This window comes from Sciurus vulgaris (genome assembly GCF_902686455.1).
Source record: "Sciurus vulgaris genome assembly, chromosome: 2".
Taxonomy (NCBI): domain Eukaryota; kingdom Metazoa; phylum Chordata; class Mammalia; order Rodentia; family Sciuridae; genus Sciurus; species Sciurus vulgaris.
In genome coordinates, this window is record NC_136462.1 from 117,974,257 (window position 1) to 117,998,227 (window position 23,971).

Genomic DNA, 23,971 nt, shown 5'->3' on the forward strand with positions numbered 1-23,971 from the left:
TTACTATCTCTGTCTCCCTGCCTTGTGGCTGAGAAAGCTGTCACTCACAGACAGTGCTCCTGGAATGTGTGTGTCTCCGCAATGGTACCACAAACCTTCCCTGACCACGTGAAGTTCAAGAGAACAGCCAGGTATGCAGCAGAAGTTAAGGAGAGTGGGATGCAGTAAATGAGAATATCTGACAAACCTGCAAACTGGCAAAGGGAGGAGTGTCCTGTCCCACACCAAGGCTAATAAAGGGTCCAGGCCTACCCGGTCTAAGTTTAGCGCTCAGTTCCAGCTCCTGGTACAGCCATGTTGCCCAGTTGCTGAGGCTCCTTTGCATGTTGGACCTCAGAGCTGGAAGGATGTGGGAAGGAAGCAGACAATCCTAGGACTGGTTTTGTGGAGGGTAGAACACAGAAGAATATGGAGGATCCATTTCCAGTCCTTCCATGCTGGGATGCTCTCCCTTCTTTGACAGGGACAGGATTCCAAACTTTGGCTCCAGGTCCCTGGCTGCATATAAATGGGCTTGAAGGGAAAGGGCACCAGAGCTCCCACTTTGCCTTTCCAAAAGCAGGAGATGTATAGGAGGCTGCAGAGATTGCACCTGCTTCACCCCAGCCCCCTTGACATCGAATGGTCATACAGGACCAGTCTTCAGAGAGGCCTCAAAGACAATTCTAGCCCTGCCCAGTCATGATGTCATTTATGGGAATGAAATAGCACTTAGGCCAATTAACAGAGAATGTGATCATAATTTCTGTCTTAAGCAGCTTATTAGCTGTACTGTTTTTTACTTGATCTTAGGTTTAAACTGTTTGTTTTTGAAAATTCCAAATTTTATTTGATGTGTAGGATTATTTTTGCTGACAATTCAATAAAAATAGATGGAACTTTAACTTGAAAGTGTATCAGGCATTTGAAAGAACAAGGTCATATTGGGTAAAGGACTAAGGAAAAAAATCCCTAGCTTTCTGGAGACCAACTTTCAGAAATGCTAGGCTTCCCAACTTGAAGGATCCTGACAGAGTCAGGATCACTCCAAGACCTATCTCTGTCCCTGCTATTTAAAAAAAAAAAAAAAAAGTCTGTGGTCATGAAGGAACAGTTCTTGAGTAGGTGCTTTGCCAAGAATAGGTGGCTTTAGAATCACAAAGGGGACAAGTGCTGTAGCTGAAACAAGACAGAAAGGAGCCATTTCTGGGAGTTTAATATGTGCCAGACACAGCACTCACACTTTATGTACAAATGATTTCACTCATGCCTTTACCTCCTCAATGGCAAAGTCAAGTAGTGACTATTAATCCCACCTTCACTGTCATGAGGATGAAGAGAGTTGTACATACTAAGTGCTACATACACGTTTACAATTAATGTTGGTTTTTCAGGCTGAACCTAATGAGAACAGAAAATGTAGTGTATTGTAATGCAAAAACAACCATGTGCTCACCCCGTCCTAGGTTTATATTCTTCATGCCTTCTTTCTAAAAGTACTGTTTTTCCAAAACACAAATCAGGATATGCTTCTCTTTTGCTTAAATTCCATCTGGGGCTCCCTATCGCCAAAGGAATGAAGTCCAGGCCTCCTGGCTCCAGTGTTGGCCAGGTTGGGATGAGTTACTCCCTGACCCAACAGGGCCTCCAGTTTGGGCCTCCACAATGGGAAGGCACATGCATCCTGTCAACCTGGAGTATAGTTCTGTGTACACTTTTGGCTTTAGCCTACCATTTGAACAAATTCTTAAGATAAATGTCTAAATGAATTAAGGTACTTTGTGACTCAGTATGTTGGATATCACCCAAATGAGAGTAGTCTTGAATCTAGTGCAGTTTCCTCATTTTAGACCTGGGATGGGCAGTTGAGTGCAGATTAAACAAGTAAGAGAAACCCCCCCTTGGCCGTGTCCCCAGAGCCCAAGGTCTTGAAGGTTTGCAAGAGCTCTTGGCACCTACTCAAGTGCCTGTCTCCCTCACCTTGGTTTTTTCTGTTGTTCACCACGATGCCTTGAGCCTCTTCAGAGCTAATAGAAAAACCTAGAAAAGTGTGAGCACATGCTCCCCCAGAGCCTTCTGTGAAGCCCCCCGCTCATTGACCTTCCCCTCTCCCAACACCCCCACAGTCAGTTATCACCCTTGGCTGTAGGGTTCTTCCTGCAGCCCCGCCTTCTGCCCACACTCAGCATGTACTGGGACACCACTTGGCTTCCATCGGGACATATCAGCAGACAGGTTCATGTCTATTCAATGAATGAAAGCAAGACCACTGTTTGCAAAGGTTCAGAGATAAGCTCTGGACCATTTTATTGCCCCAACTAGGAAAGGATGACATCGTGTGTGTGTGTGTGTGTGTGTAGGTGCCAAATTTCCATCTTCCTCCTTTTTAAACATTTTTGTGCCTTCCTGAACCAAACCAGTTGCTCTTGCTCATTTCTCTACCCATTTGCTCTAAATTGCTTTTTTCCCCGCTGTGCTTACTAGTTCTATTTTGTGGACTTTGCTTAGAGTTATATTGTTACCTGGAGGAAACCAAGAGAATAATTGCATGGGGTAAATTGTCCTCTTTTGCCAGGTAGTTGCATGATTAATACACGTTAAGTCCAAGCTTAGGTGACCCTTTGTGGACTCCTTTTCTTATTTCCACCCCAAGTAAACTGTGTTCTAAAAGTACTTCCCACTTGTGACTATTAAATCTCATCATAGTGTATTATAGTTATTTGGACATGTATTTGAGCACCCAAAGGAGAGAGACTATATTTGTATCCCCAGTGATTAACAGATAAAATTATCCAATAAATGTACTTTAAAAATACAATGAATGAATGAACAAAGGAACGATTTAGAAACTGGTGTGAGACCTCCTTTCCTGAAAATAATCAACAGCAGGAAGAACCAAGCACTAAACTTCACAGCCCTTACTCTCTTCTTAGGACCTCTTAAATTCTCAAATTGAAACTGAACTTAAACCTGATGAAATGGCCGGGTATGGCAGCTTGGGAGGCTGAGGCAGGAAGATTGTGAATTCAAAGCCAGCCTCAGCAACTGATCGAGACCCTAAGCAACTTAGTGAGACCCTACCTCAAAAAAAAAAAAAAAAATTAAAAAAGGACTAGGGGGGCCGAGGTTGTGACTCAGTGGTACAGGGCTTGCCTAGCATGTGTGAGGCACTGGCTTTGATTCTCAGCATCACATAAAAATAAATAAATAAAATAAAGGTCCATTGACAACTAAAAAGAAAAAATATTAAAAAAAAAAAAAAAGGGACTAGGACTGTGGCTCGGTGGTTAAGTGTCCCTGGGTTCAATCCCCAGTACCAAAAAAAAAAAAAACAAAAAACAAAAAACTGATGAAATAATTTATCATATTCTACCTTTATTTTTCCTATTACCTATTATTTTTCTCATTTTTCTCATGTTCACTGAAACAACTACCTAACATAAAAATCGTTTGGACTTCTTGATTAATACATACTTAAATAATTAGTAAACACTTAAATACTACACATAATTACTAATTCAATAAACAGCTGCTGGCCCTCCTACACTGGGCCAGGCACCGGCACCAAAACAGTGGAAAAGATTCACACGGTTCCTGCCACTCATTGAGCTTAATATATGGTGGGGAAAGTAGCAAAAAGTTGGTTTATAAGCAAAAGAATTACACACTAGCAGCTAACTGTGTTCCGCAACAGCGGGTGAATGTGGGAAGCACGTGTTAAATGGAGCATTAGAGGAAGGTCTTTGAGGAGGGCCAGGTCCAGGTGACAAGCGGTGACACTATGGACCTGAGGGATTTGGGGAAATGCAGTGAGGCCTTTAACCCAGGACCCAGCACATCTGAGGTGCTCAGGGCCTGACATGCGAGGAGATGATCTTGCGTGCTTGCTGCCTGCTCTCCTGGGTTGGTCTGCTCTCCACCGGAGAGCCCACACATCTTTCTGAACACATGCGTCTTTAGCCATGGAACGGCTCCATTAAATCATTCTCTAGGCCCGGAAATCCTCCCCGGGAGACAGGATGATATAATGAGTCATGAATGGACTTTGGGATCAGCCAGGATCTCCAGGAGTAAAACAGATAAAAGAGAGGTTGCTTCTGTCATATTGGGACAGGACATCCAGAGCTTCCATCCCAGCCCTCCTCTTGGTCCTTTCTAGACCACAGTGATAGAGAGGTTCAGGGGCCCTTTCCCTAAATCCTTCTAACAGGGTTGGTGACTGGCACTTATAAGAGAGAAATGAGGGAAGTTTCAGTAGAGAGAAGTCTTCTGGGTCAAATAGTCCACCCCTACCTTCACCCCTGCCCCTCAACCAAGCACAGACCAGCACCGTCCAAAAACCATCCATCATGGTACAGGCACTGGGGAGCTGTGCAATGCCACATACCAGGTCAGCAATCCAGATACCATTCCCCAAGGCATGGAGGAGAATCTTAGGAGTGCAGAAAGCTGTGCTGCAGAAAACCGTGCAGTTTCTATTCAGACTCAAGGACCAAAGTGAGTGCAGTTCCCTATTCCTTTGGTTCCTATGCATTCTTGCTGAATCAGCTTGTTATTTATTGGTAGTATCAATGCAAGGTCAGTCTTTATCATCATTACTCTTATTATTCCTGACACCATCTGCTCAGTCTAATGATGACTTCTGTGGAGCCTGTAAGTCTGGGTGAAGATGTGCAAGGAACATCTATCATCCTAACACCAAGTTTGGGCAGCTCGTGTAAATTCCTGCCAAAAGTCAGGTCAAACCTTGTAATGAGCAGCAACTAATGTGATAGGAAGGCATTTAAAAGACAGCCTGAGGCGTGCTGCCTCTAGGTAGGCATGCGTATGGGAGGGCAAACACACAGGGTACGATTTTTAAATTTTATTCTATTTATTTATTTAGCAGTGCTAGGGATTAAAGAAGGGGCCCTCTTCCACTGAGCTACACCCCAGCCCTTTCTTATTGTTTATTTTGAGACAGGGTCTTGATAAGCTGCCCAGATTGTTCCTGATCTTGAGGATCCTACTTCTTCAGCCTCCCAAGTAGCTGGGATCACAAGCTTGCACCACCATGTATTTTGTATTTTTAATAGATAAGGTATTTACATGACTCTAAGATCAAAAATATGACCCTTGCCCATCATCTGCCCTGTTCCCCATGTTCCAACAGGAAATTACTACTCTTTGATACTTTCTTTATTAAGACAGATATTTTTATGTGTCTACAAGTCAATTCATGTTATATTACTTTTCCCTTCTTTTTGACACATATGATAGTGTATCACACACACTGTGGTGTACTTTGGTTTTTTCCCTTAATGCACCTTGGAGTGATTTCCATTTCAATACCTAAAGACCAGCATCCTTCATTACATGCTTGCACGATATTGCCCTGTATGAACTAATCGTAATTCAACTGTGATGCACATGTATGTCATTCCATTACCATCAGTGTGGCCGTAAATTCACTTGTATGTGGGTTTCTGTACATGCTCACAAGTATCTGATGGATAAATTCCTAGAGGGGAGTCCAGAGCACATGTGGATTTGTGACTTTAATAACTGGCAGGTGGCATATTGCTCTGCAGAGCAATTGGAACAACTCACACTCTCACCAGTAATGAATGGGGGTGGTTTCTTATCCAGCTCTTGGATTTTTGCCAATCTGATAGGTGGAAAATCGTGTCTTATGTAGTTCTCATTTGTCTTTATCTTATTTTGAGTGATATTTAAGCACCATTTTGGGCCTGGAATGAGGTTCAGGTGATTGAGGCGTCTTGGATACAAAAGCCAAGATGCATTTGCTCAGTTCTCAGGGTCTCCTTAAAGGTGTGCCTGAGGCTTCTCACCTGCCAGCCTCAGTCCCCCTGACCTTGCCCTCCTGACCCAGGAACCATTTACATTCCTTTTGTGTGATCTGTCTTCTTCTAATCTTCCCACATTTTTCTTTTTGGTTGTTGATCTTTTTCTTAACTAGTAGGAGTTTTTCATACATTAAAGAGGTTATTTAGGATATAAATTGAAGGGGTTTTCTTTGGGGTTTTTGGTTAGCTTGAAGCCTTTTTACATAGCCCTGGGCTCCTGAGGTTTGGTTTACTTTTTTTGCTGTGCAGAAGTTTTAAATGTTTAAAATTGCAAATTGAGCAATTTTCTATCTTTTGATTCTGAATTTGTGTGATTTAGAAAGACTTTCTACACTGTGAAATTGTTAAAAACAACAACTTTCTCCTGTATTTTCTTTCAGAAATTTATGGTTCCATGTGTTTATTTATTTATTTATTTCCTGGAACTGGGGATTGAACTCAGGAGTACTCTACCACTGAGCTACAACCCCAGTTTTATTTTTAATTTTGAGACAGGGTCTCAGTAAGTTGCCCAGACCAGCTTCAAACCTGTGAGCCTCCTGCCTCAGCTTCTGGAGTCACTCGGATTACAGGTGTGGGCCACTTCATCTGGCACATTTTTTTATATTTTACACTAATCCATTTATAATTTATCCTAGTGTATCTTGCAAGGTGTGAATTTGATTTTAGTATTTTTCAGATGGCTGCCTAGTTCTGCCTGTACCATAATTGAGTAGTTCCCCGTTATTTTAAGACCCCCATTTTTACCACTGTGTGGAATTATTTGATTTGGGCTTTCTGTTTTATCCCATTGGTCTATATGTCTGCTCACACATCCCGGAACAGATATTTTAAAAGAGAAAGAAAACACTGAAATTTAGTTATGACAGGTGGGCCTGCTCTTTGCGTGGCGATAATACCTTTAGATGGAAACCTTCATTTATCACTTGGAAAAGCCACCTGTGCTTAGGAGCCTTTGAAAGACTTCATATTTACATTATGTTTTTACTTGATTGAAAAATGAATCTTCTGTGACTTGTAGGGTCAGAATGGCAGAAATTTCAATCATGAACAGTATTCCAGGTGACAAAACCATGAAAAGTCTGATAAAGGTCCTATGGGGTAAAGCGTAAGGAAAATAAAGTAATTAGAAGTTTATTGAAAGACACAGAATAAGTATTCAAGTAACTGTTTACTTTTTAGAACAAACTAGATTTGAGAGGGGAAAAAATTGTTGTGAGCAGCACAGCTCTTGATGTAATTTTCTGACATTCACTAAATAGTATCTTCCATGAGTTCTATTTTATCTTATATGGATCATATCAAATTTTTATTTACCAACCCATCTCCTGATGATTAGAAATTTATTATTTTCCCACATACTTTTATCATGGTTTATTTTCATGATTCCAAGGAAGATGCTAGTAATTGCAATGCCCGAGGATTTTTAGGACCTGGTCTCCTAATAAAACCTTGAGAGGGATTATTTTCCCCGGATTCCACGAAAGGGAGGAAGATCAGTAATAGCCATAATTATCATTTAAAAGTTCTGGAGATGTCACAGAGTCAAACATTTGGTTTCTAAATACTAGCATTTTTCTCAAAATTGTACTTGACAAAACCTGAATGTGTATTTGTCTCCCTTGTGAAGGAGTGATAAGCTTTTCAGGAATGAAGAATCTTTCTCCTTTGGGCTTCCTGTTTCTAGAAGCCTAATTTAAATACCTCTCACATCCAATGTGAGGTTTCAAATGTATGATATAACTAAAGTGCCTTGCCTGAAGTTTCAGTGGTACTTGGTGTGCTCTTGGAAAAAAATGAGCTTTTTCATTTCTTTCTTCCTCCTTCCTCCCCCATGGACATTTGGTATCCTCAGAGTGAGGGGAAGTGTGTGTGCTAATGCTGTGTTTCAGCCATTATAGATCATATGTGTAGTAAATATCAAGTCAAGGTGAGACCAGACAGTTGTTGAAGGCTTTTCCCCTGATACTTTATGGAGAAAGGACCGGTAAGGAAGTTTTTATAAGAGTGGTGATTGTGCCATCTAGTGTTCAATTCTGAAATTACATGTCCATCTTCAAAGCATCTCCTAAGGAAAATTAGCGTAAATTACTGTTCAAATCAGGGCTAGAAATAAACTAAAAGGAAGTAGAGCAGTGGGGGGCAAAAAGTGGGGAAATTTTGAACCAGAAGGATGATTTCTCCTTGTTGACAATGCCAAGAACTGTAAATGACACCTGTGGGTTGTTGTGTACAGAAACAAAATCAACCATTATCCAGACTTTGTTACAACAGTTTTATTTTTTTGTTTGATTGTTTCCAGATCAAACCTCCTTTTGCTCTTTCAAAGCCAGGTGTGGGTGTAAATTCACAAGTCAAGTTACCTGGAGCATGTTATATAATTTTTCTGAGACCCAAACCGTTAATTAAAGATGCGGAGACCACTACATAAAATTCTGAGAGAATTAAATGAGATACTGTTTCATGTGTAAAGATCTGGGCTCAGTGTGATGTTCATTGTGAACACTAAGTGGCCTTGCTGGTGAAATAGGAGGTGATGGGTGGGGGGTTGTGTCTGGACTCATCTGTGTGGATCTTGATGTCTAGGGTAGCAAAGACAGAGAGTAACAGATATGAAATTGTCCAGGATTTTGTGATGATCCTGGGATTAATGAGCAACAGGATCTGTGTCATGATATGAATAGAAAATGTGGATTGTGTGAGGTTCATATGAAGAAGACCATGTGCCTGAAAAGACCCCAAGGTGGGAAAGGTTACGTAAGCCACACGCCCCCCACCCCCCGAACCTGGAAGTCTCAGGTGTCCTGGGCAAGAGCATTTCACCTGTACAGCTTTAAGGAGATAGACCGACCTTCAGTAGGGATCATTCACTCTGCCACTCAAGCTGGGTCTCCTTTGTTAAATTTCTTAACTTTTCTGAGCCACTTTTTCCACCTTAGTAAAGTGAGAGTAATAGCAGTACTGACTCCACAAGGTCGTGAGGATTAAATGAGAAGATGCACGTAAGATGCTGAGTATGATGTGGGCCACAGCTTAGCAATAGCTGTGAACCCTTGTTGCCATCTAAATTTAAAAGATAAAAGAAGAAGATTAAGAACAGCACAATCAAAACTCAGACTTTAGTCTTTGGTTCCTCCTGGCCTTCACATGGGCTGTTCCCTCTGCCTAGAAACCCTTTTCTTCCTTTATCTTCCACGTAGGTCACCTGTCAGTGACACACCCCTGAATCTGGCAGGCATGGATTATTGCTCCTTTTTCTGTGTTCCCAATCCCCATAGTCTCTCTCATTCCTATTGCATGGTTCACAAGTCTGACCTCCCTGATAAACAGTGAACCCCCAGAGGGCTTAATGCTTAAGAAATGATAGAAACCAGGCATGGTGGCACATGCCTGTTATCCCAGCTCCTGCTGCTAGGCAAGAGGATCACCAAGTGTGAGGCCAGCCTGGACAGCATAAAAACTAAGAAGGGCAGGGGATCCAGCTCAGTGGTAGAGCACTTGCCTAACATGTGTGAAGTACTGGATTCAATCCCCTAGTACAACAAGGGAAAAAAAGAAAGAAAGAAAGAAAGAAAGAAATGATGATAGAATTGATGAAGGGGAAACGGGGGGTGGGGGGGAAGCACAGGAGACAAACCACTAATTGAATTTAGGTGGACTATTCTTGCAACTGTTTCCTTAGGTTTGAAATCTTTCAAAACATAAAGTTGGAGATGGAAAAACTGAAAGATCTTCTATTTTCTTTATTGCATTCAAAGCATTTCCTTTTAGGGAGATTAGATTGAGCTCTGACACCTGTCATATGCTGCCCTTCCCCTTCCTGGCCTCCCTGAGCTGCTCTGGGTTCTCATAAACATTGTAACCAGAGGGCGAAGCGGTCCCCTCTGCTGGTAGGTCTTTTTACCCAACTAGGGCTCCAATCAATTGAGGTTCAAACTACAATTAAAAGAAAAACAGATCCCTCTGCATATACGGGACAGCACTTCCCCCTGATGTTGCTCAGCAGCTACAGTGTACTTCTGAATTTGGGACAAGGGGAAGGAATGTTGAATTTTGCAAAGAGGAAGCACTGAAACTGAATTTGCAAAGAGGAAGCACTTTGAAAATGCATGTTAAGTTCAGAGGCAAACAAACCAACCAAAAAACCCCTCCTGTGTATTGTCACTGTCAAGTCCCCCTGCTGGGCATTTACAGAACAGCGTCATCCTGAATCACTTGTTAAAAATTAAATAATAAAATGTCCATATGCTATTCTTTTTGAAAAGTTTAAAAGGTGCATGTTCAAAGCCATACCCTATGCCATTCCCTCTGGGCATACACTGCTTAAATTTTGAAGGTCTATATTGAATTCAAGCACAATGGGCAAACGTAATTTCCAAACTGAAGCAAAGGGACATACTAAATGCCCTTGGAATGTTTCTATTTATTTTATTTTATTATTTTATTTTTTAGAAAAAAGGGTCTGAGGCAAGTCCTAGATGTAAGGACTGCTGTACACCCTCGTGTTGACCAACAGGCACTACCTGTCCATCAGAATCGGCCTGTCCTGATGACCCAAGGCCAAGGTGGTACTTTTTGAGATAACATAGAAACAATTCCTAAGAAATAGGATTCCTGGCATGATACGGCCTCTCCTATTGCTACTACTGCCTTCCCCATTCAAAACATGAATTCCCAGAAAATGGGTGCTGAACAGTGGGGATTCAGGTGACAAGCTGGATAAACTGATGCCAGACAAGAGTGTTTACATTTAGTGCAAGTTGGACAAGGCCGCTGCTAGACCCCTTCCATCTAAGTTATGACAACTCAGAAATTCTGAAGAATTCAGTGGAAAATCTAAAACTCTGAATTAATCCATATGTTCTGGAGTGATGTCATCCCTTCTACAGCCACAGGTGACATTACTAGTTTTGTTCAGTCACATATCAACTTAATCCTTGGTCAGAAGACAGAAATGTACCAGGGAACCAGTGTGTCCTCTGCAACCCTGCCTGCCTCCTGATCTCCTGACTCACACACTGCTGTCCACGTCCACCTGGATGGCTCCAGCATCTCAGGCCCACCATGGTCCAAACCCAGCTCCTTATATTTCCTTCCCGTCTCACTCATGCTTGGGCTTCTGATTTTGGCCAGGGTACCTCCATTCCATTAGTCTCCCAAGCTGGATCAGCTGGATGCCTCCTTCCCTCACCTCCCCACATCCAGTGGTGACCAAGTCCTGTCTGTTCTACCTCCTTGCAGTCACTGAGCCTGCCCCTTCCTGGCTCTCTTGGAATTTTGCTTCACCCCTGCTCTTCAGCCTGGCTCTCTGCACCTTTGCAGGGGGCTCCTTACTGGTCTCCATGCCTTTTTTCTTACTCTTTTCAGATAAGCTTTCACTTTACTGACAGAGGGATTCTAAATTTTAAATCAGGGTAAACAACTTCCCTGCTTTTGGGTCCTCTGTGCCTCCCCTGCCGTCTGCAAGTGAAAGCCTGGGGTCTTTAGCATGGCATTCAGATGCTCGGTGACCTAACCCCCTCACAATGCAGCCATACCACACCAAGCATAGCTCTCTGATTAGGCCACCCCTCTGCTCTGTGCTGCTGGGCTCTGCCCCTGCTTCTACCCAGAATGCCTCTTCCTCCCCATGCACTTGCCAAAGAGCTGCCCACCTGGCAAGTCTCAGCTCGGGTGTCATTTCTTCCATAATGCCTTTACTCTTGGGCTCCCAGAGAGGGTAGCTGCTTCTGCCTACTGTGTCCCAAATAGAGCTTTAGGAAAACACTTGTCGTTGTTTATTGTCCTTTTTTGATGCATACATCTGCCTCTTCAGGGATGCCCAGAACTAACCTTGAACCAAGGACTAATCTTGTCTTACTCATGTTTGATCCTCCACTGTCTAGCAGTGAGTCAGCATATAGTCCTTCCTCAGATGTTTATTTGAGTAAATGAACCAACCTGCTACTCAGCAAGCCCTGAGATTGCCATGGGACACAGCCCTGTTCATTTGGAGCTACCAGCCTCATACATCTGTTCATTTTTTTTTTTTTTTTTTTTTTTTTTTTTTTTTTTTTGTGGTGCTGGGGATCGAACCCAGGGCTTTGTGCTTGTGAGGCGAGCAGTCTACCAACTGAGCTATCTCCCCAGCCCCTCATCTGTTCATTCTTCACAAGAGTTACCAGGATACCCCCAGGTCCCACAGCCCCTAGTACAGAGGTACCCTCAGAGTCTGTGTCCTCACCCCACATCAACTTGATTAGCAAGGGATTCTCTGCATCCTCAAATGGTCCTCCTAGTTATTTCCAAATGGTGGTAGCAAGTAGGCAGCTGGATACACAAGTCTAGGGCTCAAAGCATTGATCAAGATTATTGTTTTGGTCACTGGACAGAAGTGATGATTCTGCTAAAGGCTCAGAAAGTTCTCTTCAAGGTTGTATGACTCAAATATCATCCATGGCAGTACATGGGCTTCTTATGTTGTTGTGGTTCCCACGCACGTCAAAGTATTAAGCGTAGGGTACATTTGATCTGGGGACAAGTCTATCCTTTACCTGCCTTAGCAACTGCATGCAGGTAGCTTCACCTAGGGGTCTAACAGGGACCCTGACCCTCGGGAGAGTTAACAGAATTCACCCTTATTTCCCTCAATTCCCCCAAAGGAAAATAACTCTACCAGCATGAAGCTGGCCTGTCTTCATGAACGATATCCAATTAGTCAGCCAGGACAGACATGAATTTCAACCTCAGTTCCTCTTTCCTTCCCCTGCCACACACATGGCCATGTGTCCCCAAGGAAACTAGCTCCTTGGCTACTTTTGGTACTTTGCACTCCATAGGTCTTCCCACCATCACTTCCTGTCTTGAAGTCTTCATCTTACTTGTGTAGATGATGAGTAAAGTAAACCCTTTAATGATCTTCCTGTCTCAATGTTGCCTTTTTGTATACAGAATTGCCAATCAACTTCTACAATATGGATCTCAATGTGTCTCTGCTGTGCCAGGACACTGCCAATAATTCCTCTACCGTCTTCAGGTCACCACATTATTTTGCCAGGTCATTTTGTCCCACTATTCTTCTATTCTTTTACCTCATTGACTGGTCCGTGATTCCTCTAGACTTTTTGTTGTTTTTGTTCTGTTTTTGTTTTTTACAGTACTGGGGATTGAACCCAGGGATGCTCTACCACTGAGCTCCATCCCAGCCCTTTTTATATTGAGAGGCTCTTGCTAAGTTGCCAAGGCTGATCTTGAACTTGTGATCTTCTTGCCTCAGTCATGGAGGTTACAGACATGTACCACTGGGCCCGACGTTGCCTCTAGTTCTTAAAATATGCCATCTTCTCCAAGGGTTGTATATTTTCCCTCGTGTGGAAACTAGAGAGGAAAAAGGAAAAGAAAGCCAAGGGGGGGGTGTCTCATGAAAATCAAATGGAGACCAGTAGAGAAGAGGACAGGGAACAGCAGGAGAAGAAGAGGGGAAGTACTGGAGAATGATACTGGCCAAAGTATACTGTTAGGTTGCATGCACGGAATATGTAATGACTAATCTCACTGTTATGTACAACTGTAATGCATCAACAAAAATACAGGAAAAAATGCCATTTCCTGATATATCTCTCAGCTCTTCAGTATGTGTTCCTGCTTCAGCCTGGAATGCCTTTATGGCAGGATACTTCTGACTGCAGGTAACGGAAAATCCAGTCCACTGGCTTCAACACGTGGAGGAGCTAGGAACTCACGTAACACAGTGCAGGCACTTGTGGCTCGAGGGCTGGTTAATGGAGCGAGTCAGGGCTGCCATGGAGGACTTGCGTCCCTTCATCTTTCTACTCTGGTGGACTCCGGCCTCCGGTGGGCTACTCAGACTCACTCTGTTCCATTTTCAGGATGTCTGCTGCAGGTCTGGGAACCTTGTGAAGACATGAGGTTCATCAGAAGGAGGAGCCCATTCTTTCTGGAGCATCCTCTTCTGAATAAAGAAAGTTTTTCTGGAACCTACCATCACATTCTCAGAGTCATCTCTAAACCAGTCACATGCTACCTCTAAACCAGTGACCAGCAGAGGGATTTAATGAAGTCAGGAGGGGTTCGGGGAGAAGAGGACATGGAATGAAAACCAAGGCTCCGACAGCTCGTCAGCTGGGGAACGGGAAAGCGCCGCTGTGTTGACAAACCATCGTGTCTGCTGTTGCCCTCTTCCCTTCCTTGCCAGGCAAATTCCTGAATGCTCTGCTAAGGATCACCTTGGGAGCGACTTCTCTGGCCACCTCCTTCCTTCTGAAGAGTTCACCCGCCCTGGACCTGATCCCACCAGACCACCAGGGCCTCAAGACTAGACTGTCTTTTAGTATCTGGCCCAGTTCCTGTCACATCATTACAGACACATGCTCTAAAATTTGTTGAAAAAGAAAATGACGGGTGTGATTGTGCACACCTGTAATTCCATCTACTCAGGAGGCTGAGGCGGAAGGAGCACAAGTTCAAGGCCAGCCTCGGCAACTTAGTTTCAACCCCAAGTCTAACTTTTGTAACATTCTGTGGCTTTCAGTGATTTCAGTGCATATGATCATGAGGTGATAGAAATTAGTTTAGTTGACTTGTTTTTCTTACAACTTTATATAACAAAGTCTCCAAAAACAAACACCATGGTTGCCTTGTTTGTTAGATACCCTCATGTCAGGAGGATCCTAATGCTTTTTCCGCACGCTCTTCTAGAAAGATGTAGGAATCACGGTTGTGCCCACTGGACCTGCAGTTACCTCCTTCACCACTAGATGGCACTCACACATTGATCGGGAATCCACCCTCCTCTACTATTAACCACTTGCTAGAAACTGACAAATTCTTGAGTCAAGGTGGTGAAAAGTTAAGCATCAGTGGCTTTCAGGCGTGGCTGGGTGAATGGATTGGTCAGAAGAGAGGTGGTGAAAACTGGGGACTGGCTGTAAACACATTTGATGATTACATAGAAATCCCCCTGCCTTCTGTTCATTCTCCCTTGCAGGGACCAGCGCAGGCGAACCAGGAAACAGGCTGGCTGGCCTTACCTGAGCCTGCCTTCCTGGCCTACGGGCAGCCTCAGCACCCCTGTAGCACCCAGAAAGCCTGTTCTTGCTGGCCACATGCCCTGAATGGTCATCACATAGGAGACTCAGTGGCCATGTAGGACTTTGGTATTCATATGGAAAAGCCTTGTGCAGTGAATTAGTAATAAGGGGACTTGCTTTGAAATTACTCTTATAAACATGAACACATTATTATTCAACACTACTCACGTAGAACTGTTGTTCTGCTGACTGACCCAATTACTCGGGGGGTACATTGGACACTATTTCTGTACTGCAGTACAATAGAGTAGTGAAGAACATGGGCGTTAGAGTCAGAGAGATCTGGGTTCCAGCTTAGATCCTATCGCCTACAACTGTGTGGCCCTGGTCCACCTCGGAAAGACGGAGGTAATAATAGAATCTGCTTCACACTCATTGTGAAAATTGAGTGACTGTTCTGTGAACCATCTAGCTCAGTGCCTGCTATACTTGTAAGTACTAGAACAAAATCAGGTATTATTAGTATCATTATCATTCTGACGCAAAGTCACAGAGGTCCGTGAGGTTAACCAGTTGTCCCCATTACATACCAACTATACATAATAACTATAATGAATTGTAAAAATCACCCAGGATAAAATGAGAAGGAAAATTAGACAGTAAAAGCGAGGTTCAAGTTAAAATTGCATTTTAGAAGTAAGACTTAATTGAGAGGGAATTGGTTTGCATCAAAAATACAAAAGTACTAGAAAATGAAAAGCAGGTCATTTTCACATCAACTTGTGTCTGTAAGACTTACTGACTGAAGTCCTTGCCTAGGCCTTTGGGCAGCCTTTGCCACAGATTCATAATATTTGTAGACACTTAGGGGGAAAAGAAAAAAAACAAGGTTAAAAGTAGGGGGGAAGAAAACCAACTCCCCGTATCAAAACGATGAGACAGTGCAGAGAGGTAGATTGGGGCTCTGCCCCAGGATGGTCATCCAGCAAGGACACGACACGGGTGGCCCGAAGGGACCTGTGATTTGTAAATCTGGACGTAATCAAAAGAAGGAACAAAGAGAGGAGGGTTTATACATTGGGCAAATACATAAATTCAGCAGTCTGTTTTTAAGAACTCACAGGGATGGCGACCTGTGAGTTGTAGTTAGTGAGGGTGGAAGTTCGTGTCCATATGTCCTCACGTGTTCCAAAAGCTGGTCAGCATTTCTATGCCTGGAAGAAAAGTGAAGGCTCACTCTGCTGGTGCACGCTGTGATCATGAGCCCAGAAGAGTAATGCAAGTGGCCACAGTCCTTTCTTGCCCTCATTTCCACCAGGGAGAGCTGTACCTACTCAGAAAAGCTAAGGAGAATAGAGCAGGGTACAAATGGAAGGCACATTGAGCTTCCAGAAGATCAAGTGCATGTCTAGCGTCAATCATTTAAAAGTTGTGTGCTCACAGACAGGCTACTGCTACTCTCTGAGCACGTTTTCTCATGTGTAAAATGGACTTTTAATAATTCTTAGAGCACCCAAGGTAGAGGAAGAAGTATGAATTAGCCATCAACTGGTCTGAGCTATCACTCTGAGATGCCACTTTGTTCATAACTGGGCCCCATTTCCACTCTGTAGGCATGACAGAGGTGTGGGGACTTGGGGAGAGGTGGCACTTCATCTTCTAGACAGTCGTTCCTGGCTCGGAGGTCTTACGCGCTCAGCCCCTCCCTCCTTCTCAAGGGTTCCCTCTCTTTTCTGTTCTCATCTGTTCTCCTGCGTCAAGCTAGGGTAGACCAGGAGGAAATTTGCATAGTGCTGTGGTCCTGGGGGAAGGGACTTTGTCCCTGTCCTTCTCTGCTGCTTCTTGCTGGCCGGGTGGCCCGTGTGCTTGCCTGGTCTTGCCCCTCTTGCCTCTCTGCATCTGCTGCAGTCATGGAGCTCTTGATCTGTCTGACAGTACAGTTGGGGGCTGGTGGGCTCCAGTCCTATCTCATGCTCTTCCTCACAGGTCAGACCCATCTCGGGCCTTGTGAGTGCCACTGATATCCCCAGGCCCCCTGCAATTCCCAGCCCCAGGCCGTCCACCTCAGGCCTCCACACCTCCTACAGCCAGTCACTGGCCTCTGGGCCACGGTCTCAGCTCCCTTCTCTGCCTAGACTCACCGCACCGCTCTTTCTTTCCTCCCACAGCTGACCTGTGCTGCTGGGGACACTCTGGGGTGGTCTCCCTGCTCGCACTTTACTGTGTGGGAACACAGTCCCTTTGACTTTGGATTCCCAAAACTCTGGAGGTTTCTAATTCCACCCCGGGTGCTTCTGCCCTGAGCTGGGTGGGAGGCCGCACGTGCTGAAGGCAGAGCTCACAGCTCACACCTGAATCTTTAGCCCCTGCCGTCCAGTCTCCTCTTCCCTCCCAGTGCTAAAACAGATGGCTCCATTATGTATTAAAGCCTGAATCTTTGCGGGTGGTTTTGCAGAAGAGGCCTTTAGGAGGTTAAAGAGGTTTAGGTGAGGTCTCAAAGGTGGGACCTCTGTGATGGGATTAGCGTCCTTGTAAGAAAAGACACCAGAGCTGGGTGCAGTAGTGCATGCCTATAATCCCAGCAACTTGGGAGGCTAAGGCAGGAAGATCACAAGTTCAATATCAGCCTCATCAACTTAGTGAGGTCCTAAATAACTTAGGGAGTCCCTGTCTCAAAATAAAAAATGAAAAGAGCTGGGGATGTGGCTCCACTGGAAAACACTCCTGGGGTCTATCTCAACGAAGGAAAGAAGGAAGGGAGGGAGGGAGGGAGGGGGGGGGGGGGGGGAGGGGAGGGAGGACGGAAGGAAGGAAGGAAGGAAAGAAGGAAGGAAGGAAGGAAGGAAGGAAGGAAGGAAGGAAGGAAAGACACCAAAGGGCTTGCTCTCTCTGTCTCTTCACTCATATCCACAGAACAGTTGGTATAGTGACTGTTCCCTAAGTTTGGACATTGAGTAGCAGCTTTGAACTTGGGTGTCATAAAAAAAGCTGAATTCCACTAAAATGAGAAATGTCTCTTTTGGTGACTCTGAGGGCACAATATCCAAACTGTAAGGGAAGTGGGTTTGTGCAGTTGTAAAGATTCACTGATGAGAATCGAATGAATAGGAAAATTTAAGAGCTGACTGTGTGGTCATTGCCTCCTTGTGTCGGCCGCTGGCAGCCCCCGCCCCCCAAGGAACAGCATAGGCAGCTCTGCCACACAGGGCAGCATTTCAAATGAACCTGGGCTCCTCAATGGGTGGATGCTTGTTAGAAAACAACTCAGAAGAAATGTACATTTAAACCCCTCTTCCTTCTCTTGCTCCTCTAAGAAAGAAAGGGGAAAAAAGGAATAAAACTTAATGTTCAAGGCAAACAAGGCAGTTTCTGTACATTGAGGTAACTGGATAGCTTTGAAAGGGAGGGTGGGTTCATCCCTGGCCTGGGTCTTGGGGTCTGGCTGCCAAAGACAGAGGCGGCCTGGCCCCTCTCCCAGCCGTGGGGCTCTGGGCCCAAGGAGCCTGAGGCCCCACGTGTGACACCTCACTCTTAAGATACTCTAATTTATAGTTAACGCCTTTTAAGCAAACAAGAGGGAGAAAAAAAAATCTGGTTCATATTATAGCAACTTGCAGTAAAGGGAAGCCTGGGAGTTCAAAGAAAAAATGTCCCAGGAAAAGCATAGCCTGTTAAAATTCATTCTAACTGGTCAGGAAGGTGATGCAAAAGAAGGCTTTCTCAGAGAGACCTTGCAGCCCAGTTCCCCTCCCTCTGCCCTCCTCTCTCTAATCATCTCTCCCTGACACTCAGGGCATTCCAAAGAGGAGCGAAATGAGCGAGAATTTGTTACTAAGCCTTATTAAACTGACTGAATAAATAAGTCTCCAATGCTCAGTGGAAGGGCTCAGGAAGGGAGTAATAGAAACATTCTTCTTCTCAAGCCAGACACCCTTGGGACCCTCTATCTTGATTTTTAGTGTAGATCTTCTCTGGTTGGATTAAAGGCTCCCTCTCTCTTCCATCCACACCTTACCTGCTGGTCATTTGGAGTTGGTTTTCTACTGTGAATTAGCTCCTAACTGGTTTCTTTGAACGAAGTCCTCTTTTGTGGCCCTAAGTGCTCCCTGGAGGTCTGAGAGCAGGAAGCAGGAGAGCTGGGGAGCGGGCAGAACTTTGCTGCCCGCCTCCTGCCCCTCTGGGCTGGAGGGTCTTCATGCTGATGGAGCAGCACACGGTGGCTAAATCAGAAGGGAGGGGAGTGACAGGTTGCATGGAAGGTGGTGTTCCCGGGCTTGTTGTGTGGCTGGGTGGACCAGGAGGTGTGGGCCTGGCTGGCGTGTTGGTCTGGAGGGTTTGGTCTGAGGGTAGGTGTGGTTTGAAGAGGAGCCCAATGGAGTAGCTTCCCTCATCTCTGCCAGCTCCCCCTTGGCCCCGTTGCTTCCTGGCTGAGGAGGCTCCTGTCTCTAGCAGCCATCACCCAACACTCCAGGCCAGCTAGTCTCTTCAGGTGGGTCCACATCTCACCTGAAGCCTCATTCCCAGCACCAGGACTTCATTCCACTGGCCTTCAGTAGAATGCAGTTCTCCTTTGGCCTGACACCTGGCCTGTGTGAATGTGAATTTGGGGATGCAATCCATTCCAGTTGAACCCCGATTTAGTTAGGAGGTGGGGGGAGGAATGAGGACGCTGAGAAGAGGCAGACGTTTGACATAAGTAGATGCTGAAAGGGAGGTGAGGTGGCAGTGACAAACTTGCTTGCTTCCCCTGCGGTGGCCCTGGATTGAGGCATCCGGAGCGCCGTTCTTTGTGCTCTTCCCTGACAGTTCGCTTAGGCGTCATTGTTTCTCTTGAACCACAGGGGCTGCTGTCGATCCTGCCCTGACTCACTGAGGTCAGTTTCTTTACTTTCTGAGCCTGCCAGAGTCAAGGGTCCATCTCAGCCCTGTGTGACCCACTGACCTTTTGGATGGGCCACCTTTTGTAAGCCAAGTCAGAGTTCAGTTTCCTTAATTAGAATCCCCTAGTATGAATGGCAACGCTACTTTGCGGTGTTTAGTTTGGTATGAGGAAAGAACTTGTCTGCCTTTCTTTTCCTCTTGTGATTTACTTTTGGATTACTTAAATAAATAGGTTGAAAACCTTCCCTGCTAATCAACCCAAGAGTGCTAAGGCAGCACATCGTGTTTATTCGTTTATTTTTCCACCCCGCATATTCCCTTTTACCTCAGAGTTTAAGGCCATCATAGGCATTTCTTTCTCCTTTGCAGTTCCTTCCACTTCATGAGAGAATTTTTACCAGAAGCAAAAGGAGCTTCCTGAAAGTATTGGTAGAGGGTGGCATGCCTAAGCGGTCATACTGAAAGAAAGAGGAAGAGCATGCTGGATACTCTCTGGAGGTGACTGGGGTGCTGTGCTAAGCACGTTATCCCCAAACAATCTTGTTAGGTTAGGTTCTATTATAATCCTGATTTCACAGGTGGAGAAACTGAGGCACACAGCAGTTTGCCTGCAGTGAGGTAATGTTGAGCAGCTGAATCAGAAATTGAACTTCAGCCACGGGACTTCGAGTCTGGGAGCTCCACGTTGGGCTGCTCTGCTTCCTTCACAGCAGCCTAATTCTAGAAACTGAGAGTTGGGGTGAAATGGGGAGGAGACCTAGTTGATGAGGGGAAAGCTAAACTTCCACTGTGGATGACAGCATGTGGCTTCCCTCCATTATCACCTCTTCTCATAACAGCAACCAAGAAATGTTCCCTTTAAAATGCCATTTTGGGCTCCCTTCCTCCCTTTCTTTCTGGCACTGGAGATTGAATCTAGGGCTGCTTTACCACTGTGCCACATTCCCAGCCCTTTATATATTTTATTTTGAGACAGGATCTTGCTCAGTTGCTGAGGGTCTTACTAATTGCTTAGGTTGGCCTCAAACTTGCGATCAAACTCCTGCCTCAATCTCCTGAATTGCTGGGATCATAGGTGTGTACCCCCACTCGAAGCTCATAATCCTAATTTTTGCTGATTTATATGTGTTCCAATATCTGGAAGAATATATTCTTCCTCATTGCTTGTTTTTCTCCCCAAAAATATATTTGTATTTCCCAATTGAACTAAACCAATTTGTTCAGTTCAGTGATTTAAAATTCAATCAGGGGAGATCCAAGATGGCGGACTAGAGGGAGGCTGCGTTCCTTGTCGCTCCGTAACTCCGGTTTCAAGCAGAGGATATCTGTTTCTTGGTGAGGCAGTTTTTGCTGCTTATTGATGCCCTGGTGTTTACCCCATATGTCTGCTGTGATACTTGCAGTCTGCCAGCATATCGCCACCTTTTTTGAGTGCAGATTGCTCACTGTCAGGCACCTATCATCCGCCATTTGCCTGCCTCTCGCCTGTCCATCGCCTGTCTTAAACCTATCCATCACCCAACGCACAAGGTTCACCTCCCAGTCGTCCAACAACAGTCAGCAAACTGATTGCCGACCGCCAGCGGAGCTCCAGCTACCTGCTGTTGCCTGGAAGTTCACTGTGACAGTACCTGCAGGTTTGATTACACGTGGCTGCTGCCATTTTGAGACAACAGCCAGGCCACGTAGGACCCCTGGCCGGACTGACTGAGCCCCATCTCCAGGATCCCTCAGCCCAACTGATCTCTCCCTGCCTCTGGGGCCCTCACATCGACTGACTGCTCCCTGATACCAGGACCCCCAGACCAACTGACTGTGCCCTATCACTGTGATCCCAGACCAACTGATTGCACCCGGCATCCTGGATCCCACAACCACATAAAATGCCATCTTGGGACATTTGGATTTGTTGATAAACTACTGCTGCTCTAACGTCCCAGAGCCATAGGTGGCCTTCCTCCAAAGAGCTGTAGTTTCCAGACTTCTTGGTGAACCTTATCACATTGAAAGTCATGAACACCCATTGGACGAGGATGAGGACACCAGGATGTGTGGAATTCCCTCTATAAAGAAACTGACCTTGGGATGGTGGGGGTGCAGGTGTTTCCACTTTGTCCATTGCACCTGGGGTTAGGAAGGAGCCACCATCCCCTGAAATTCAATCTAGACTCCTTGCCATGGACTACCATGCCCTGTGAGACCTGGCTCATTCCCACGGCTCTGGCCTCCTGTGCCCCTTCTCACCCTGCACAGCCACCTTGGCCTTCTTGTTCTCGAGTCTTGCCAAGGCTGCTCACCTCAGGGGCTTGACACTTGCAGTGATACCTGTCTAGAGTCCTTGACCCTGGCAGTTTCAGTCAGCTTTTTCACTGCCCTGACCCAAAGACCTGCCAAGAATGATTTTAGAGGAGAAGTTTATTTGGTGGCTCACAGTTTCAGAGGTGTCAGAAGACAGCTGACCCCATTCCTCGGGGTCTGAGGCCAGGCAGACCATCATGGTGGAAAGGTGTGGTGGAGGGAAGTGGCCCAGACATCATACCAGGAAGCAGAGAGAGAGAGAGAGTTCTGCTCAACAAACACAAAATCTATACCCCAAAGGCACACTCCCAGGGACCCACCTTCTCCAGCCACACCCTACCTGCCTACTGTGACCACTCAGTTTGTCCCTGTCAGGGGATTAATTCACAGATTGGGTCAAGGCTCTTATAACCCAGTCATTCACCTCTGAACCTTCTCGCCTTGTCTCACAGGTGAACTGTGGGGGATTCCTCACACCTAAACCATAACACTGGGTCTTTGCAGGGCTTCTCTGACCTGACCAACGAACTTATCTCCAAGGTCAGCCCCTCTACCCCACATCACTGCCGTACTCTACCCCAGCACACTGCTTAATTTTCCCTCCATCTATTTTCGTGCCTAAGTACATAGTTTTCCTTTGGCTGTATGTTTGTGGCAGGTCTTGGCCACTAGAACGTAGCCTTGTGAGAGTGGGGTCCAGGTCCCTCCTGTCCACCGTGGCTTTTCAGCACCACGTGGGGCAGTGCCTGGCACACCTGTGGAAGGAACAAATGAATTCAAGGCATCTGGGAATCAGCAGTTACCAGAATCCTTTTCCAAAAGATTTGGGGCTTTTCCAGTTCTGTGATAAAATATTAAAAGTGATACAATCTGTGAAAATATAATCTTACACTACATCTCTTTTGCATATGCATTGATTTAATTCTTTAATGACATAGTAAATTATTATAACTTATCAGTATTTCTCTTTCACAGATGATAAAGCTGAATCTCAGGAAAATTCAGTTCTTGCCCAAAATCATATAACCTTTGAACATGGGTTTTATGATATAAATACACATGGAAATGCAGTTTATGAATCTATTGTTATGTAGTGGAAAGAGCCTAGGATTTGGAGCCAAGGTTTATCTTGTGGGTTTTAGTATATTCGTAGTGATGTTATCATAGGCAACATACTTCCCTTTCCAAATGTTAGGGTTTTTTAAAAATCTCTCAAATGAGTGTCATTTTTTTTTTTTTAAAGAACTACATTAGGGCTATCTACAATAGTACATAAAAAGTACTTTGCAGAGTCCAGCGCACCCTGGCTGGCACTTGATAAATGTTCGTTGACTTCTGAACCCCATTTTCTCACATGTAAAAATATTATACCTACTTCTCAGGGGGTGTTGTTATTGAGTGCAAATAAAGTAAGGCACCAGAAGAACTTTATGAACTAGAAAGTCTAATGTAAATGTTAACTGGTCATGTAATTATCATGTCTCAAAACACTAGACATCCTAGAACTTTCCAAAAGGGAAATAAAGGCAAAAATATTTTGTTCATTCTTAAATGTTATTGGAAAAACTACTCAAGACATTTATGTTACCGAAATAGGGTTGTTATTATTCTGTGAGGTTTTCCCAAACTTTTGTTTTATTAGTTCACACAGAAGTTTTTTTAAAAAGCTTAGTTGTTCTTTGAAAACCTTGACTTTGCTGTTCACTTACAAAGGAACCCAGGGTAGATCGCCACTCACAAGTTCTCTAACTTGCTGGACTTTTTCTGCTTGAATCCTTAACTCTATCAGCATTAATGTCTCATGTTTTACTTCTGAAAAAATCTTTTACTAAAAATAGTTGGAGATTATATTTGAGAAAACTGAAGGCACACTTCAGATAGCTCGCCAGTGAACTCCTCACTTTGTTTTCTTTGGTTCCCTTTGAATCTTCAGTCTTC

At 44.8% G+C, this 23,971-nt stretch overlaps 1 protein-coding gene across 3 annotated transcripts in view; it reads left to right on the forward strand.

Annotated features, from left to right (window-relative positions):
• The window catches only part of THSD4 (thrombospondin type 1 domain containing 4), a 590,989-nt gene that overhangs the window by 283,360 nt on the left and 283,658 nt on the right, over nucleotides 1–23,971 (forward strand). The gene's annotated exons all lie outside the window — the stretch shown is intronic.